A 16,478-nucleotide genomic window follows, 5' to 3' on the forward strand; every position below is an offset into this window, starting at 1 on the left:
AATTATTCTTAAAAATTTAACTGTTGTCTTTCACTATTCTAAGCCTTGAAGAAAACACTCTGGTGTAGCTGGACTTAAGGTAACCACACCAAATTGGAAAACTTCTGTCGAATTTGGAAACCAACACTTGTCTACCACTATCACTGTGCACTCAACACCTGGCATGCAGAGTCATGTCTCATGCTTTACACAAAAGTACCTTAGTACTTAGTAGCTAAGAACAATATCTCAATAGGAAACATGAATCGTAAATAGTCCTACTGCTCCAGTTCTGTGCATTTGGCAGATAGCACTGAAACTTCAAAGGGCAACAAGAACCGATAGCAACACTTGTCTAATTTCCATATCCCAGCAAAAAATAAATAGTCCAAGGGGGCTTCTATTCCAGGGAGGCACCCGGAGATAGGTACCTTCTTTGTTTAAATTACAGCTTCCCAAGGTGAGAAAGGGAAATCCACTGAAAACAGGTTACAGGTTGCCCTGAGGTGTTTATTTCTTCAGAGTAGCAGGGTAGGGCCTAGAGCACCCATAGCCTCCAGGTATGGATAACCACAGTCTTTTCTGTGACACCATGTATGCTGTAAAAATACCATTATTTTCTGTGTCTGATCACATGAAATCAGTTGAAAAGCATTGTTCTATAAGTCCAGCCAGAAAAGAGAACTACTTCACCCTCAAGCTTCCTTGCTAAAACGCAATCAGTCCAATCAGCCTGACCTGGAAAAACAGAAAATTCGGAAAGAGGAAAGATTGAGACTGAAGCCTGAAAGATCTTTCTTAAAATTTGGGGGCCTTTGTTGTTTAAGAGTCCTGAGCTAGGGAATACTTAGGGAAACATAGTAAGTCCCATCTCACCTGACCATTAGTTTTGAGAGGAATCCCAAGGTAGACTGAGTGGCAGCAGAGTTGGTAGAAGGAGGAGAATAAACAGTCCCTAGCATTTAGTTAAGGAAGTAAAGGAGAATAAATAAGGGAAGTTGGCCTAAAACTGGAAAAGTCCTCTAAGGACTTAAAGGTAAGCTACTCAGGCAACCATCTCCCCAACCAAAAAAATCAGTCCCACTATTTAAACTGCTCTTGAATGAGAGACATCCCACTATTTAAACTGCTCTTGAATGAGAGACATCCAAAGAAGGAATTCAAGTCACATAACCAAGAGGTAGAAGGAGTTTGGAATAATCCTAAATTGAAGAACATATACAGTGGATCAGAATAAGAAAAATAATCTGCGTGAACAGTTAATTCTTGATTACTCACACTAATGAATATGAAGTAGGCAGATTTAACCAAAAACCAGATTAAAACAAATTGTCCATGTTTGATTTTTATGTTTCAATTTTTAAACTGTTTTATGTAAATCTGTACTCCTTAAAATACACACACACAAACACACACACACACACACATATTTGAAGCAGGGTCTCACTCTGTCACCCAGGCTAGAGTGTAGCACAATTTCAGTTCATTGCAGCCTCGACTTCCCAGGCTGAAACGATCCTCTCACCTCAGCCTCCCAAGTAGCTGGGACTACAGGCATGCACCACCATGCCTGGTAATTTTTGTATTTTTTGATAGAGACAGGGTTTCACCATTTTTCTCAGGCTGTTATCAAACTCCTTTACTCCTGGTCTCGATCCACCCTCCTCGGCCTCCCAAAGTGCTAGGAGAACAGACGTGAGCTACCACACCTGACCGTGTATTCCTTAAATATATTTTTATGAACTGACAAAGTAAAGTGCTCCTGTAATATGTTCAATATTTAGTGAAACTATATAACCATGGCATTAAAAATTATCTTAATCCACAAAAAATATGTATGAATAGATAACTAAAATAATTTTGCTTTCATACAAGCATTTCTTTAATATGTATGTTTTAGAATTAGTAGAGTATCTGTACTACCAAATGTGCTGGTATTTTAAGCCCCTGAGCTGTCATAAATTTTTAGAATACATTGGGAAGGCATAGACCAAGCCTGTCTACTCATAATTGGGCTCAGAGCAAAACCCCTCAGGTAATATCTTTCAAAATATTTCTGTTCACAGTCCCTGTGGCATTTGATGAGTCAATTTGAGTTGTGGCTCCCACAGATTTCAAGACCGTAAAGAAAGAAGCATACATCTATATATTTATTTAATCATTATTCAGGCAAGAACAAATCACCCTTCCCAATTCTCTGTAAAGGACTTTTATTTTTGATACTACGGAAGGTTTCATTCAAAGTAGACTATAACAAAGCCTATCGGAGGCATTTTCATCTCTTCTTATAGTATCAAATATAGAATGAATTAAGTATGAACTGAATCAATTATATTTTTTGGTTCAGTGATATAGAAAAGCATTGCTTTTTAAAAAAAAAAAAAAAAAGTAATTCCTATGGAAAGCTTTCACTCTTTGTGAAAGATGCATAGGTTTGGAGTTCCCAATTCTTCTACCCATGGCGTAATACTGGACAGGTCACTTCTACATCTCACTGAACTTCCTGAAAAGTAGCTGCCATATCTAAAAAGCTATTACAAATAATGTTTATTTATTTAGCATTTATTATGCACTAGCCTCTGTGCCTTACATTAGATCCTTTAATTAAGCGATTACCTTCCATTAGATCCTTTAATTAAGTCTCAATTTTAACATATAAAATGTGTACAAATAAATGGGATATTGTAAATTACTAAACAAGGACAAGATTTGTAATGTAATAATATAATAAGGAAAAATGGACATTTTAGAACTATAATCCAAAGTGCTTGATAGGGCAGTCTACCCTTGGAAAATTTGCTGACCTTAAATATCAAATGTTCTTTTTTCACATTTAGCATGTTCTGTGCCCTTGTGCATGATATGCAGTTATTCTGCACTTAATAAAACAATGTTACTGTTATTGAACTATTTCACAATTTATAGAGAGGATTATGATATATTATCTGTTAACTAATTTCGCTATGAATGGGTGTAGTAGGCAGAATAATTTCATCACCTTAAAAATGACGACCTCCAAATCCAGAACCTGTGATTATGTTAGGTTCCATGGCAAAGTGGAATTAAGGTTTTAGATAGAATTAAGGTGGTTAATCAACTGACTTTGAGATACTGTGATTAATGTGGATTATCCAGGTGAGCCCAATGAAATCATAAGTGTCCTTAAATGGGAATCTGTGAGGCTGAAGACTCAGAATTAGAGAGAGGGCATCTTGAGAGAGAGATTCATCGGCCCTTCCTGGCTTTGCTGACATCGTGATTTTAGCCCAGTGAGGCCTATTTCAGACATGTGACTTCCAAAACTATGAGATTAATAATATGTGTTGTTTTAAACCACTGAATTTGTCATAATTTGTTAGATGAGCAATAGAAAGCCGATACAACGTTGTTCTCCAGTATATCATTTATGTTTGAATTAGACATTATGCAGTAAGAATAGATAAATTATTAAATATATTACAAAATACGGTGTCTTAAACTAACCTAACAATTATATTTATTATATGTTTTCCTTAAAAGAAAAATAATATAATATTGTGGAGATTATAACCTATAGAGATAAAACCCATGCTAAAGCCAGTACAAAACATAGAAGAAAAAAAAATTGCACTGTTGGGGACAATGTTATTTGTAAGTACACTATAATACGTTCAATATGCACATCGCAAACCCAAGAACAGTGGTTCTCAAACTCAATGGTCTCAGAAATACTTTGCATCTTTAAAAATTAGCACGTGCCTGAAAGCCCTTTTGTTTAGCTGGGTAATATCTCTTAATATTTACCTAATTAAAAATTAAAACTTGGAAACTTTTAAACACAAGCAGAGACTCCATTAGCTGTCAGGGCAATGAGATCGTCGCACATCATGCAGACCCTGGGAAAACTACTGTACAGTCATAAGAGAAAATGAATTTTAAAAGACAAAATACCTCTAGTGTCATTACAAAAATATTTTTAACTCCTTGAACCCATAAAAGGATACAAAGGACCTCCAGGGACCCCAACATGATACTTCCTAGCATCAATAAACTTTAAAATAATCATATTTACAAACAAAACTGGTATAACTATTAATAAGGAGGATAAAACAATACTAAGAAGTATTCAAATAACTCAAGAAAGGGTAGAAAAAAACTTTTATGAAACAAATACAAAAAAAGTAAGATAATAGATTTCAAGCCAAGCATATTGATATACTAAAAACAAATAGTCAAAAGACTCCAGTTAAAAGGCAGACATGGTTGGGCACGGTGGCCCATGCCTGTAATCCCAGCACTTTGGGAGGCTGAGGTGGGTGGATCACGAAGTCCGGGGATGAGACCATCCTGGCTAACACGGTGAAACCCCATCTCTACTAAAAATACAAAAAGTTAGCCAGGCATGGTGGCACGCGCCTACAGCCCCAGCAACTGGGGAGGCTGAGGCAGGAGAATCGCTTGAACCTGGGAGGCGGAGGTTGCAGTGAGCCGAGATCGCGCCACTGCACTCCAGCCTGGGTGACAGAGCGAGGCTCCATCTCAAAAAAAAAAAAAAAAAGGCAGACATTGGGAGAAGCACTTCTGATACTGGTGGAGGCTCTTGACTAGGAGTTGTCCAGGTTCTTGTCGTGTTGAAAAAAGAATTGAAGAAAATGCACAAACAAAGCAATGAAAGAATGAAACAACAAAAGCACAGATTTACTGAAGTGAAAGTACACTCTACTGCGTGGGGGCAGGCTTGAGCAAGCAGCTTAAGAGCCCTGGTTGCAAATCTTCTGGGGTTTAAATATCCTTTAGAGGTTTCCTGTAGGTTACACCCTATGTAAATGAAGAGTTGGCTCATGATCAGAGGTTGAAGTGAAGGCTCAGCTTCTGACCAATCAGAGGCTGAAGTGAAGTTACACCCTATTGCAAATGAAGACTTGGCCTGTGACCAATCAGAAGCTGAAGACTCCCTGTCTCCAAACCCTATTCTCCTGCCTCACTTCCTAAATGGTGAAGTTAGAACTTTGCCTCCGTAAATCCAATCCTCCATAAAACAACAGGAAAACGGGGAAAAAAAGGTCTTTGTAAACTTTTGCAGAAATCCTAAATTAACCAAAGTCTTGCAAAGGCTACTGTATATTTAAGAAAATGGCTGAATCTCAGTAAGAATAGTAAGCTTTGTAACTTTTTAACTTGCCCTATACTCCATCCACCTCTCCCAAGCTCCGTGGCATACTTGAAAACCAGCAGACTCACAACCATGGTACTTGTAAAAATCAGCAGTATACCAGTCACTGGAGGGGACAGAACAGTTTTGGAATTAACAACAACAAAGCTGCATCCCCAGAGATCTGTTACTAGTTGACCTGTCAGGCAGGTCTCTGACAAAACTAGATTCATAGGACATGTCTTTACTTGACCTCAGAATATACAGTGGCAATTGCTTAACATCGCAGCTGCCTGAGACAGAGATCCCATTTGGAGTAAACAAGAGACTGGTCCAAAAACTGAAAAAGAGGCCAGGTGCGGTGACTCAAACCTATAATCTCAGCACTTTGGAAGGACAAGGTGGGATGATTGCTTGGGCATGGGCATGGGGGCATGTGCCTGTAGTCCCAGCTACTCGGGAGCCTAAGGCTTCTTGAGCCCAAGTGATCAAAGCTGCAGTGAGCTAGGATTGCACCACTGCACTCCAGCCTGGGCAACACAGCAAGACCCTGTCTCAAAAAAAAAAAAAAATAAGTTAAAAAAAAACTGAAAAGGAAAATTAGGGAAATGAGATATACACAGGAGACTTGCTTTGAAAAGCTCTGTCATATTTTTGGAGCTGTAAAAGGCCACATGCATATGCAGAATTGTGCACATGCCCAGGTACAATCTGCAGAGGCCCTAATCTCTCATTTTTGTTTGACCCTGAGGATCTGAGAAAGCAGGAAGTTAAAATGAAAGCAGAGTTTTTAACTGATGGAGAATTGAAATTACGCCCCAACATATACATAAAGCCCTGGCAAAGGGAGAGAGATATATTGGTTCAAGGCATTTAAAAAGAAGTCTTGACCCATACATCACCTGGTAACTAGCTAATGAAGTAGAAATTTCATAAATATAGACTTTAGATAATTATCACAGCAAAGTCATAACCGAAGAGCAACAGTAAATGATGGAGAGGGAAGAATATGAGTTACCATATTAACGGTACCATGAAAATGTACACTTGTCAACAAAAAAATTGTCAGGTAAAGAAATCAGGAAAGTGTGGATTGTAAACAAGGGGAAAAAGCAATCAATAGAAACTGCCCCGAGGAAGCCCAGATATTAGACTTGCTATACAAAGGCTTTAAATCACCCATTATAAATATATTCAAAGAACTAAAAGAAGTGATGTTTCAAGAATTAAAGAAACTTTCCCCCCACTTCCTGGCTGCCTAAGGATTGACTGCCATCACAAACAAAACAGTAACTATTTCCACGAGGAAGTTCATGACCTATCAACTACTTCAGAGGAAACAAATGGGCATCAATGTCCTTCACCCTGGGAAGGCAACAGTACCTAAGACAGAAATTTGGGGGAAGCGAGCCAAAATGTACAATACCACACTGGATGTCATCTTTGAATTTGGATTCATAACCTATTTTAGTGGTGGCAAGACAACTGGCTTTGGCATGATTTCTTGGATTATGCAAAGAAAAATGAACTCAAACATAGACTTGCAAGACATGGCCTGTATGAGAAGAAGACCTTAAGAAAAACAGCAAAAGAAATGCAAGAACAGAATGAAGAAAGTCAGGGGGACTGCAAAGGCCAATGTTGGTGCCAGCAAACAGTGAGCTAGAGCAGGAGTATAGATTCTGCAATGACTAATGACTTTATCTGTGCTGACTGCATAGAGTTTTCACAAAAGGATTAATAAACTGAAAAAAAATTAAGAATTAAAGAAAAATATGAAAACAATGTTTCTCACCCCCAAAAATATTAAGATATTATTTAAAAACACAAAAAACAAAAAAATTATTGACATGTACAAAATCTGAAATAAAAAATTCATGAGAAAGGCTCAAAAACAGATTAGAACTAGAAGAAAAAAAATCAGTAAATTGCAGATATGTCAAATGAGATTGTATAGTATGAGAAACAGAAAAAATAATTAGGAAAAAGTTAACTTCATTTAGCCAGGGATACAAGTATGGTTCAACATACATGAGTCAATAAATGTGATATATAACATTAACAGAACCAAAGGAAAAAAACCATATTACATTTCAATAGATACTAAAAAAGTATGTGATAAAATTCAACATCCCTTCCTTCATGGAAAAAAAAAACCCCAACAAACTGGGTATAGAAAAAACATACCCCAAAACGATAAAGGCCATATATGACCAACCTGCAGCTAACATCATACTAAACGGGGAAAAATTGAAAGCCTTTCATCTACAATCTGGAAAAAGACAAGGATGTCCACTTTCACTACTCCTATTCAACATAGTACTGGAAACCTTAGCCAGAGCAGTTATGCAAGAGAAAGAAAGACAGGGCATCCAAATTGGAAAGGAAAAAGTCAAATTATACTTGTTTGCAGAACCATGATCTTATATTTAGGAACACAGAAGATCGAATACAGTAAAGTTGCAAGATACAAAATCAACATACAAAAAATCAGTAGCATTTATATATGCAGTGAACAATCTGAAAAAGAAATCAAGAAAACAATCGCATTCACAATAGTTACCAAACAAAAAAACAAAGAATAAATTTAAACAAAGAAGTAAAAAAGTCTACAAAGAAAACTGTAAAACACTGGTGAAAGAAATTCAAGAGCACACCAAAAAATGAAAAGATATTCCATGCTAATGAATTAGAAGAATTAATATTGTCAAAATGTCCATACTACCCAAAGTGATCTATAGATTCAATGCAATCCCCGTTAAAATACCAGTGACATTTTTTACAGAAATAGAAAAAAATTGTATGAAACCACAAAAAGATCCTTAATACTCAAAACAATCTTGAACTTTCAAAGAAAAGAAAGAAAACCAAAGAAAGAAACCAAAGAAAGAAAACCAAAGCTGGAGGCATCCCACTGTCTGACTTCAAAATATACTATTAATACAAAATATAATATTAACACAAAGCTATAGTAGCAAAAACAGCATGGTACTAAAATAAAAACAGGTACTAACATAAAAACAAATAGACTGATGGAACAGAATAGAGAAGCCAGAAATAATCCACATATCTACAGTGAACTCATTTTCAACAAAGGTGCCAAAAACATACATTGGGAAAAGGACATTATCTTCAATAAAAGGTGCTAGGAAGACTGGATAACCACATGCAAAATGAAACCAGATTCCAATCTCTCACCATATACAAAGTCAAATCAAAATGGATTAAAGAATTAAATGTAAGACATGAAACTACTAGAAGAAAACATTGGGGAACGCTTCAGAACACTGATCTGGACAAGATTTTTTTTTAATTTTTTTTTTTTTTTTTTTTGAGACAGAGTCTTGCTCTGTTGCCCAGGCTACAGTGCAGTGGCATGATCTCAGCTCACTGCAACCTCTGCCTCCCAGGTTCAAGCAATTCTCCTGCCTCAGCCTCCTAAGTACTTGGGATTACAGGCATGCACCACCACGCCCAGGTAATTTTTGTATTTTTTGGTAGAGACAGGGTTTCACCATGTTGGCCAGGCTGGTCTCAAACTCCTGACCTCATGATCCACCCACCTCAGCCTTCCAAAGTGCTGGGATTACAGGCATGAGGCACTGTGCCCAGCTGGGCCAAGATTTTTTGGATAAGACCCCTGAAACATGGGCAACAAAAGCAAAAACAGACAAATTGGATTATATCAAGCTAAAAAACTTCTGCACAGCAAAGGAAACAATCAAGAGTGAAGAGTCAACCTGAGGAATGGGAAAAAATATTTGCAAACTATTCATTTGATAAGGGATTAATAACTAGAATATATAAGGAACTCAATAGCAAAAAAGCAAATACAATCCAATTTTAAAATGAACAAATGATTTGACAGGCATTTCTCAAAAGAATACATGCAACTGATCAACTCCACTAATCACTGAAGAAATGTAAATCAGAATCACAGTGAGATATTACCTCACCCCAGTTAGAATGGCTATTTTCAAAATGACAAAAGATAACTGTTGGTAAAGATGCAGAGAAAGGAAACTTACACACTGCTGAGGGAAATGTAAATTAGTACAGCCATTATGAAAAAAGTATGGTGGCTGCTCAAAAAAAACTAAAAATAGTACTACCATCTGATCCACCAATCTTGCTGCTGGGTATATTTGCAAAAGAAAGAAAATCAGTATGTTGAGGAGATATCTGCACTCCCACATTTATTGCAGCACTATTCACAATAGTCGAAATATGAAATCAACCTAAGTGTCCATCAATGGATGAATGGATAAAAAAGGGGTGGTGTGTATAAACAATCAAGTAGTATTCAGCCATAAAAAAATGAAATCCTATCATTTGATACAACATGAATAGAATTGGAGGATATTATAATAAATGAAATAAGCCAGGCACAGAAAGACAAGTATCACTTGTTCTCATTCACATGTAAGAGCTAAACAAACAAACAAAAATTAATCTCATAGAGGTAGAGAGTAGAATGGCAGTTACAAGGGTCTGAGAAGCATAGAAAAGAGAGGAAAATGGCTGGGCATGGTGACTCAATTGCCTGTAATCTCAGCACTTTGGGAGGCCAAGGTGGGCAGATCACAAGGTCAGGAGATCGAGACCATCCTGGCTAACACAGTGAAACCCCGTCTCCACTAAAAATACAAAAAATTAGCCGGGCATGGTGGTGGGTACCTGTAGTCCCAGCTACTCGGGAGGCTGAGGCAGGAGAATGGTGTGAACCCAGGAGGCAGTGCTTGCAGTGAGCTGAGATCGCGCCACTGCACTCCAGCCGGGGCGACAGAGCAAGACTCCATCTCAAGAAAAAGAAAAAAGAAAAAAAAAGAAAAGAGAGGAAAATGAAGAGAAGTTGGCTAACAAGTACAAAATTACAGAGAGAAGGAATATGTTCTAGTTTTCTATAACACAGTAGTGTAAATACATTTAACAATAGTTTATTATATATTTCAAAGTAGCTAGAAGAGATTTGGAATGTTCCCAACACAAGAAATGATTAATGCTTGAGGTGATAAATATCCCACTTACCCAAATGTGATCATTATACATTGTATGCATGTGTCAAAATACCATATGTAACCCAGAAATATGGGTAATCATTATGTATCCATTTTAAAAAATTAACTTTATTTAGAACCTTAGAGACCTGCAGGACACCATCAAGCCCACCAACATACACATTATAGGAGTTCCAGAAGAAAAAAGAAGAGAAAAAGAAAGATTATTTGAAGAAATAATTCCCATAATTTCTAAATTTGATTTTTAAAAATTAAACTGTGTATTCAAGAAGCGCAACAAATTCCAAGTAAAATAAACCCAAAAGAGATCCATGCCTAACCGTACCATGGTCAAACTGCTGAAAGACAAAGAAAGAGCCTTCAAAGCAGGAAAATAGCTCATTACATACAAAAGATTCCTTTTTTTTTTTTTCAGACAGAGTTTCGCTCTGTCGCCCAGGCTAGAGTGCAATGGTGCCATCTCGGCTCACTGCAAGCTCCACCTTCCAGGTTCACGCCATTCTCCTGCCTCAGCCTCCAGAGTAGCTTGGACTACAGGTGCCCACCACCATGCCCGGCTAATTTTTTTTTTTTTTTTTTTTTTTGTATTTTTAGTAGAGACGGGGTTTCACTGTGTTAGCTAGGATGGTCTTGATCTCCTGACCTCGTGATCCACCTGCCTCGGCCTCCCAAAGTGCTGGGATTACAGGAATGAGCCACTGCACCCGACCAGGATTCGTAATAAGATTAACACCTGACTTCTCATCAGAAATCTCAGAGGACAGAACAAAACTGGCAACAGCTTTCCAATATTTGGGTTAATGCTGAAAGATCACCCAGGACAGTTATTCCAAAACTTTAGCTTTCAAAATGTCTGCTATTCCATGTTTATAGGAGCATGCAGTTGTAGGCAGTCATGTAGCTAAGGGACATTTTAAGGACCTAGGATGCTTCTACCACTAGCATAAGAGGAAATCATATATACACACACATATAATGTATATATATTATGTATATATATATGACATTATGTATGTGTGTGTATACACACACACAAAATGTACTTGTGAGGCAGGACAATAGGGTCTAGAGACAGGAAGCCTTTACTTTAGTCTCCAATTTGTCGCAGGCCAAGTCTTCATTTGCATAGGGCGTAACTTCACTTCAGCCTCTGACTGGTCAGGGGCCAAGCCTTCACTTCAGCCTCCAATTGGTTGAGGGCCAAGTTTTCATTTGCGTAAGGTATAACTTCATTTCAGAGTCCGACTGGTCACATGCCAAGTCTTCATTACCTATGGTGTAAAAAATAGCAAATCTCTAAAGGGTACTTAAACCCCAGAAGATGTGCAACTGGGACTCTTGGCTTGTTCAAGCCTGCTCCCACCCTATGGAGTATACTTTCACACTTCAACAAATCTATGCTTTTGTCTCCCATTGCTGTGTTTGGTATTTTGTCCAATTCTTTGTCCAATAAACCAAGAGCCTGGATAACTCATAGTCAAGACCTTCCACTGGTAACAGTTACATTTACTAAACACATTTCTCTTGCCTCAATTAAGGGCTAGAGTCTGCTGCCAGGGCCCTTTTAGAGTATTTTCCACAATGATGATGATATTAGTAGGGATGATGTCATCATTACAGTCAGGGCTAATATTACTAACACTTAAGGACAGGACCACACTTAACTAAATCCCTCCCAGTGATTGCAGTAGAATCCTCAGGGGAGATTAGGAAATGATGTTATAAACTGCCATACATTATATAGACAAGTACAGGTTCTCAATATCTTCCCCCATCTCCTCATGTGAGGGGAGTAAAGAAAACTTAAGCAAGGCCCCTCCTCCAAATGATACAACCTACCCCCATGACTCCCTACCCAGCCAGATGTCCCCAGACAGATTAGAAGAAAAAAAATCCCTTTCATAAACTGAGAAACAGTGACAGTAGGAGCAGAAGCAAATTCTTCATTCTTTACCATCAACTAAAAGATGGCAGAAGAAAAACTGCTATAAAATGTGAAGCCTCTTTCCAGAGTTTTAAAATTTCTTTTCTATTTAAAACAACTTATGTTTTTAAGGTAAAGAGAACATCAAACAAACTGCATGTTTTAAATGCTGTTGAAATGGTTTTTAATATCCTTTATTGTCCTTACTGGTTGCTATTTTGTAGAATAAGTAACAACTCTGACAAGTTTTATAGGAGTTTTAAAACACATTTTAAAATATTGAACTTCTTCTTTTTTTTTTTTTTTTTTAATAAGATAGAGATGAGGCCTCGCTGTGTTGTCTAAACTGCTCTTGAACTCCTGACCTCAAGTGATTCTACCACCTCAGCCTTGCAAAGTGCTGGAATTACAGGTATGAGCCACTGCACCCAGCCTCGGCCTTCTATTTTTATGTTTAAGATTTCCATAAACCTTTTTTTTAAAAAAAGCGAGAGCCAGGTAACAAGTATGGGGAAAAAACTGTGCCTTATATCAACAATTTTGCTAATGTTAGGCTGAAAGATGGTGGATGCCTAGAGTTTAAATTATGTTTAATCAAAATCAATATTTCTCAAAAAAAAAAAAAATGTTAACAAAGAATTTGATACCCAGCAAAACTATCCCTCAAAAAAAAGGGAGAAATTAAGATACTTCCATATAAACAAAAACTGTGAGGATTTATCACTAGCAGACCTGTCATGCAAGAAATACTAAAGGGAATCCTTCATGCTAAACTAAAATGATACTAGAAAGTAACTTGAATCTATACAAAGAAATAAAGAGTACTGGCAAAGATAACTACATAGATAAATACAAGAGGCAATATAAATATATTTTTGTAACTCTCTCCTCTTCTCATATTAAAAGACAACTATGTGAAGCAATAATTATAAAGCTATGCTGATGGGCTGATAAAATATAATGATGTAATGTGTATGACAAAAAGACTACAAAGAAGTAGAGGGAGACAAGCTACACTGGAGCACACATAGATGTGTTTTGAAACTTAGTTGGTAGTAAGCCAAACTAGATTCTTGTAAATTAAGAGGTTATTTGTTATTCCCAAGGAAACCATAAAGAAAATGACTTTTTAAAATATATTAAAGAAACAATGGAGGGTTAAATGGCACAGTAGAAAATTTCTCTCTCAGTTCAGGTTACTATAACAGAATACTACAGACTATATAGTTTAAATACTAGAAATGTATTTCTCACAATCTGAAGTCTGGAAGGTTTGAGATCAGGGTGCCAGCATGATGGAATTCTCGAGACAGCCCTCTTCCTGGTTCACAGATGGCCATCTTTTTGCCGTGTTCTCACATGTCAGATAGTAGAGAGAGAGTGCAAGCTTTATTTTGTAAAAATTAACAAACTTATTGTGAGTTATTTGGCAGTTGTTAAGGGACCTAAAATCACCTGAACAATTTCAGAAAATAAAAACAAAGATGAATGCTATTGGAGAAACCCCACCCCCGATATTCAACATGGGTTCTTTTCTATTTCCCTAAGCATTGGCTGGTCTGAGACATAAAGAGAAAGAGTACAAAAGAGAGAGATTTTAAAGCTGGGTGTCGGGGGGAGACATCACATGTCGGCAGGTTCCATGATGCCCCCGAGCCATAAAACCAGCAAGTTTTTATTAGCGATTTTCAAAAGGGGAGGGAGAATACGAATAGGGTGTGGGTCACAGAGATCACATGCTTCACAAGGTAATAAAATATCACAAAGCAAATGGAGGCAGGGCAAGATCACAGGACCACAGGACAGGGCGAAATTAAAATTGCTAATGAAGTTTCGGGCACACATTGTCACTGATAACATCTTATCAGGAGACAGGGTTTGAGAGCAGACAACCAGTCTACCAAAATTTATTAGGCGGGAATTTCCTCATCCTAATAAGCCTGGGAGCACTATGGGAGACTGGGGCTTATTTCATCCCTTTGTCTATGACCGTAAAAGACAGCCATCCCCAAAGAGGCCATTTTAGAGGCCTACCCTTGGGGTGCATTCTCTTTCTCAGGGATGTTCCTCACTGAGAAAAAGGATTCAGTGATAGTTCTCCTATTTGCTTTTGAAAGAAGAGAAATATGGATCTGTTCTGCCTCTTGTTCCTCACCTCAGTGACCCGCCCACCTTGGCTTCCCAAAGTGCTGGGATTACAAGTGTGAGCCACCACACCAAGCCAACATTCTTACATGATTCTCTTAGTGGTTTTCCCAGAGATTACAACATGCCTTCTGGACCACTTGAGTTGAATATAAGTTAGAAGTTTTACTACTTACTACGATAATGAAAGGAAGTTAGAATACTTAACTCCATTTGCCCCCTTACCAAAGTTACATATTATTTTGTCACAAATGTTAATACTCATAAGCCCATAAGAGTTTATTTAGTGTTTATTTGAATTTGTGCATATACATTATCCTTAATGCTCTTCATTTCTTCTTGCATCTCTAAACTTCCATCTTTGATCATTTTTTTCTGTCTAAAGAACATTCTTTTGTATTTCCTTTCTTGAGTGTCTGCCAGTGACTGGTTTCTGCTTTTGAAAAATACCTTAATTCTGCCTTGTAATTTGGAACATTTTCCACTAAATACAGAATATCATGTTTGCATTTATTTCATTTTAGCAAGTTGAAGATAGATTCCCATTGTAACCGCCTGGATATCATCTGACAGTCCTATTGTGGCTCCTTTTTTGGTAATATGTCTATTTTTTTCCTTTGGATAGCGTTAAGATTTTCTGTCTTTGGTTTAAAGTAGATTTATTGTGGCTTTACTAAGTGTGAATTTTATTCTGCTTGGTGGTAACAGTTTTTCCTGAATCTGTTGCTTTATTCTTTTGTCAGTTTTGAAAAAATTCTAAACCAAGTATCCTTTTATGTTGTTTCTACTCTATTTTAAAATCTCTATTCTTCTGGTACCCCAACTATACATACATTAGATTTTTCAACATATCCAATATGTTTCATTTATTTTTTTCAGTGTTCTTTATCATTTTATCTGTGGTTGCTTTGATACAGATTTTTTTTTAACTATCATCTAGTTCTTCACTTTTCTCTTCAACTAGGTTGACTCATTTTAAAATCCATTCATTGAGCTCTCAATTTCCATTAATGTAGTTTTCATTTCTACAATTTCCAATGGACTGTTTATTGACACTTTTAGTCCCTGCTGAAAATCTCTATCTTGTCTTTAATCCCTTGAAAATAATTATCTTAATTGTTTTACAAATACATATCTGATAAATTCATTATCTGAACTTTATATTCATCTCTTTCTATTGCCTATTGTTTCTCTCGTTGTTTGGTAACATGTCTTTTGTGTGCATGGTTATTTTTGATGGAGCAGAACATATTGCATATGAAAAATTGCAACAATTATTTGAGACTCTGCGTGATATTATTTTCCTGTACAGAGGATTTACTTTTGCTTCTGGAAGGCAGCTAGTCATCCAGGGACACTAACAATGCTTTATCCTAGTGCTTTAAAGCTTTTGGCCTCAAGAACACTTTGCCTCTTTAAAGTTATTGAAGACCTCAAGTAGTTTTTTTTTTTTTTTTTTCTTCATGGGTTCCATCAATATTACCAAAATAGAAATTAAAAGATACTTTATTTATTTTTTTATTTTGAGACAGAGTCGCGCTCTGTCACTGCGGCTGGGGTGCACTGGCATGATCTCCGCTCACTGCAACCTTTGCATCCCACTTTGAAGCGATTCTCCTGCCTCGGCTTCCTGAGTAGCTGGGATTACAGGTGCCTGTCACCACACCCAGCTAATTTTTGTATTTTTAGTAGAGATGGGGTTTCACCATCTTGCTCAGGTGCTCTTGAACTCCTGACCTCAAGTGTTCTACCTGCCTCAGCCTCCCAAAGTGCTGAGATTACAGGTGTGAGCCACCACGCCCAATCTGATATATTACTTACTAATTAATGAAAAAATAAACTCATTGTATATTGGCATGTTTAATATATTTCTATTTAAAAAACCTGTATTTTCCAAAATTTAAAAAAATAGTGAAAACAGTAACATTGCAAATCTCTTCAATGTCTAGCTTAATAGAATACAGCTGAATTCTCATATCTGCCTCTATATTCAAATGGCTAAAATGTTACTTTGGTTGAAATATGGGGGAAAAATCTAGCCTCATAAAGATATATATGAGGAAAGAGAGGAGTATTATTTAAATAGCCTTTTTAGATAACTTCAGATCAATCATCCAATGATTTCAAATCACTGGATATTCCTTGATACTAGACCAACACTCAAAAAGTGGTAGTTTCTTTAAGTTAAAATGTATAACCTAGTTTCAGTGGGGTCAAGATGGCCAATTAGAAGCAGCTACAGTGCTTTGTACTCATGGAGAGTATAAGGGTCAGAGAAAGC

The 16,478-nt window shown here is 37.0% G+C and overlaps 1 pseudogene; it reads left to right on the top strand.

Moving 5' to 3' along the window:
* Positions 1–240: 240 nt before the first annotated feature.
* Positions 241–6,771, top strand: LOC112611727 (annotated as a pseudogene).
* The last annotated feature ends 9,707 nt before the right edge of the window (positions 6,772–16,478 follow it).

The sequence above is a fragment of the Theropithecus gelada genome, chromosome 18 (genome assembly GCF_003255815.1).
Source record: "Theropithecus gelada isolate Dixy chromosome 18, Tgel_1.0, whole genome shotgun sequence".
Lineage (NCBI taxonomy): Eukaryota > Metazoa > Chordata > Mammalia > Primates > Cercopithecidae > Theropithecus > Theropithecus gelada.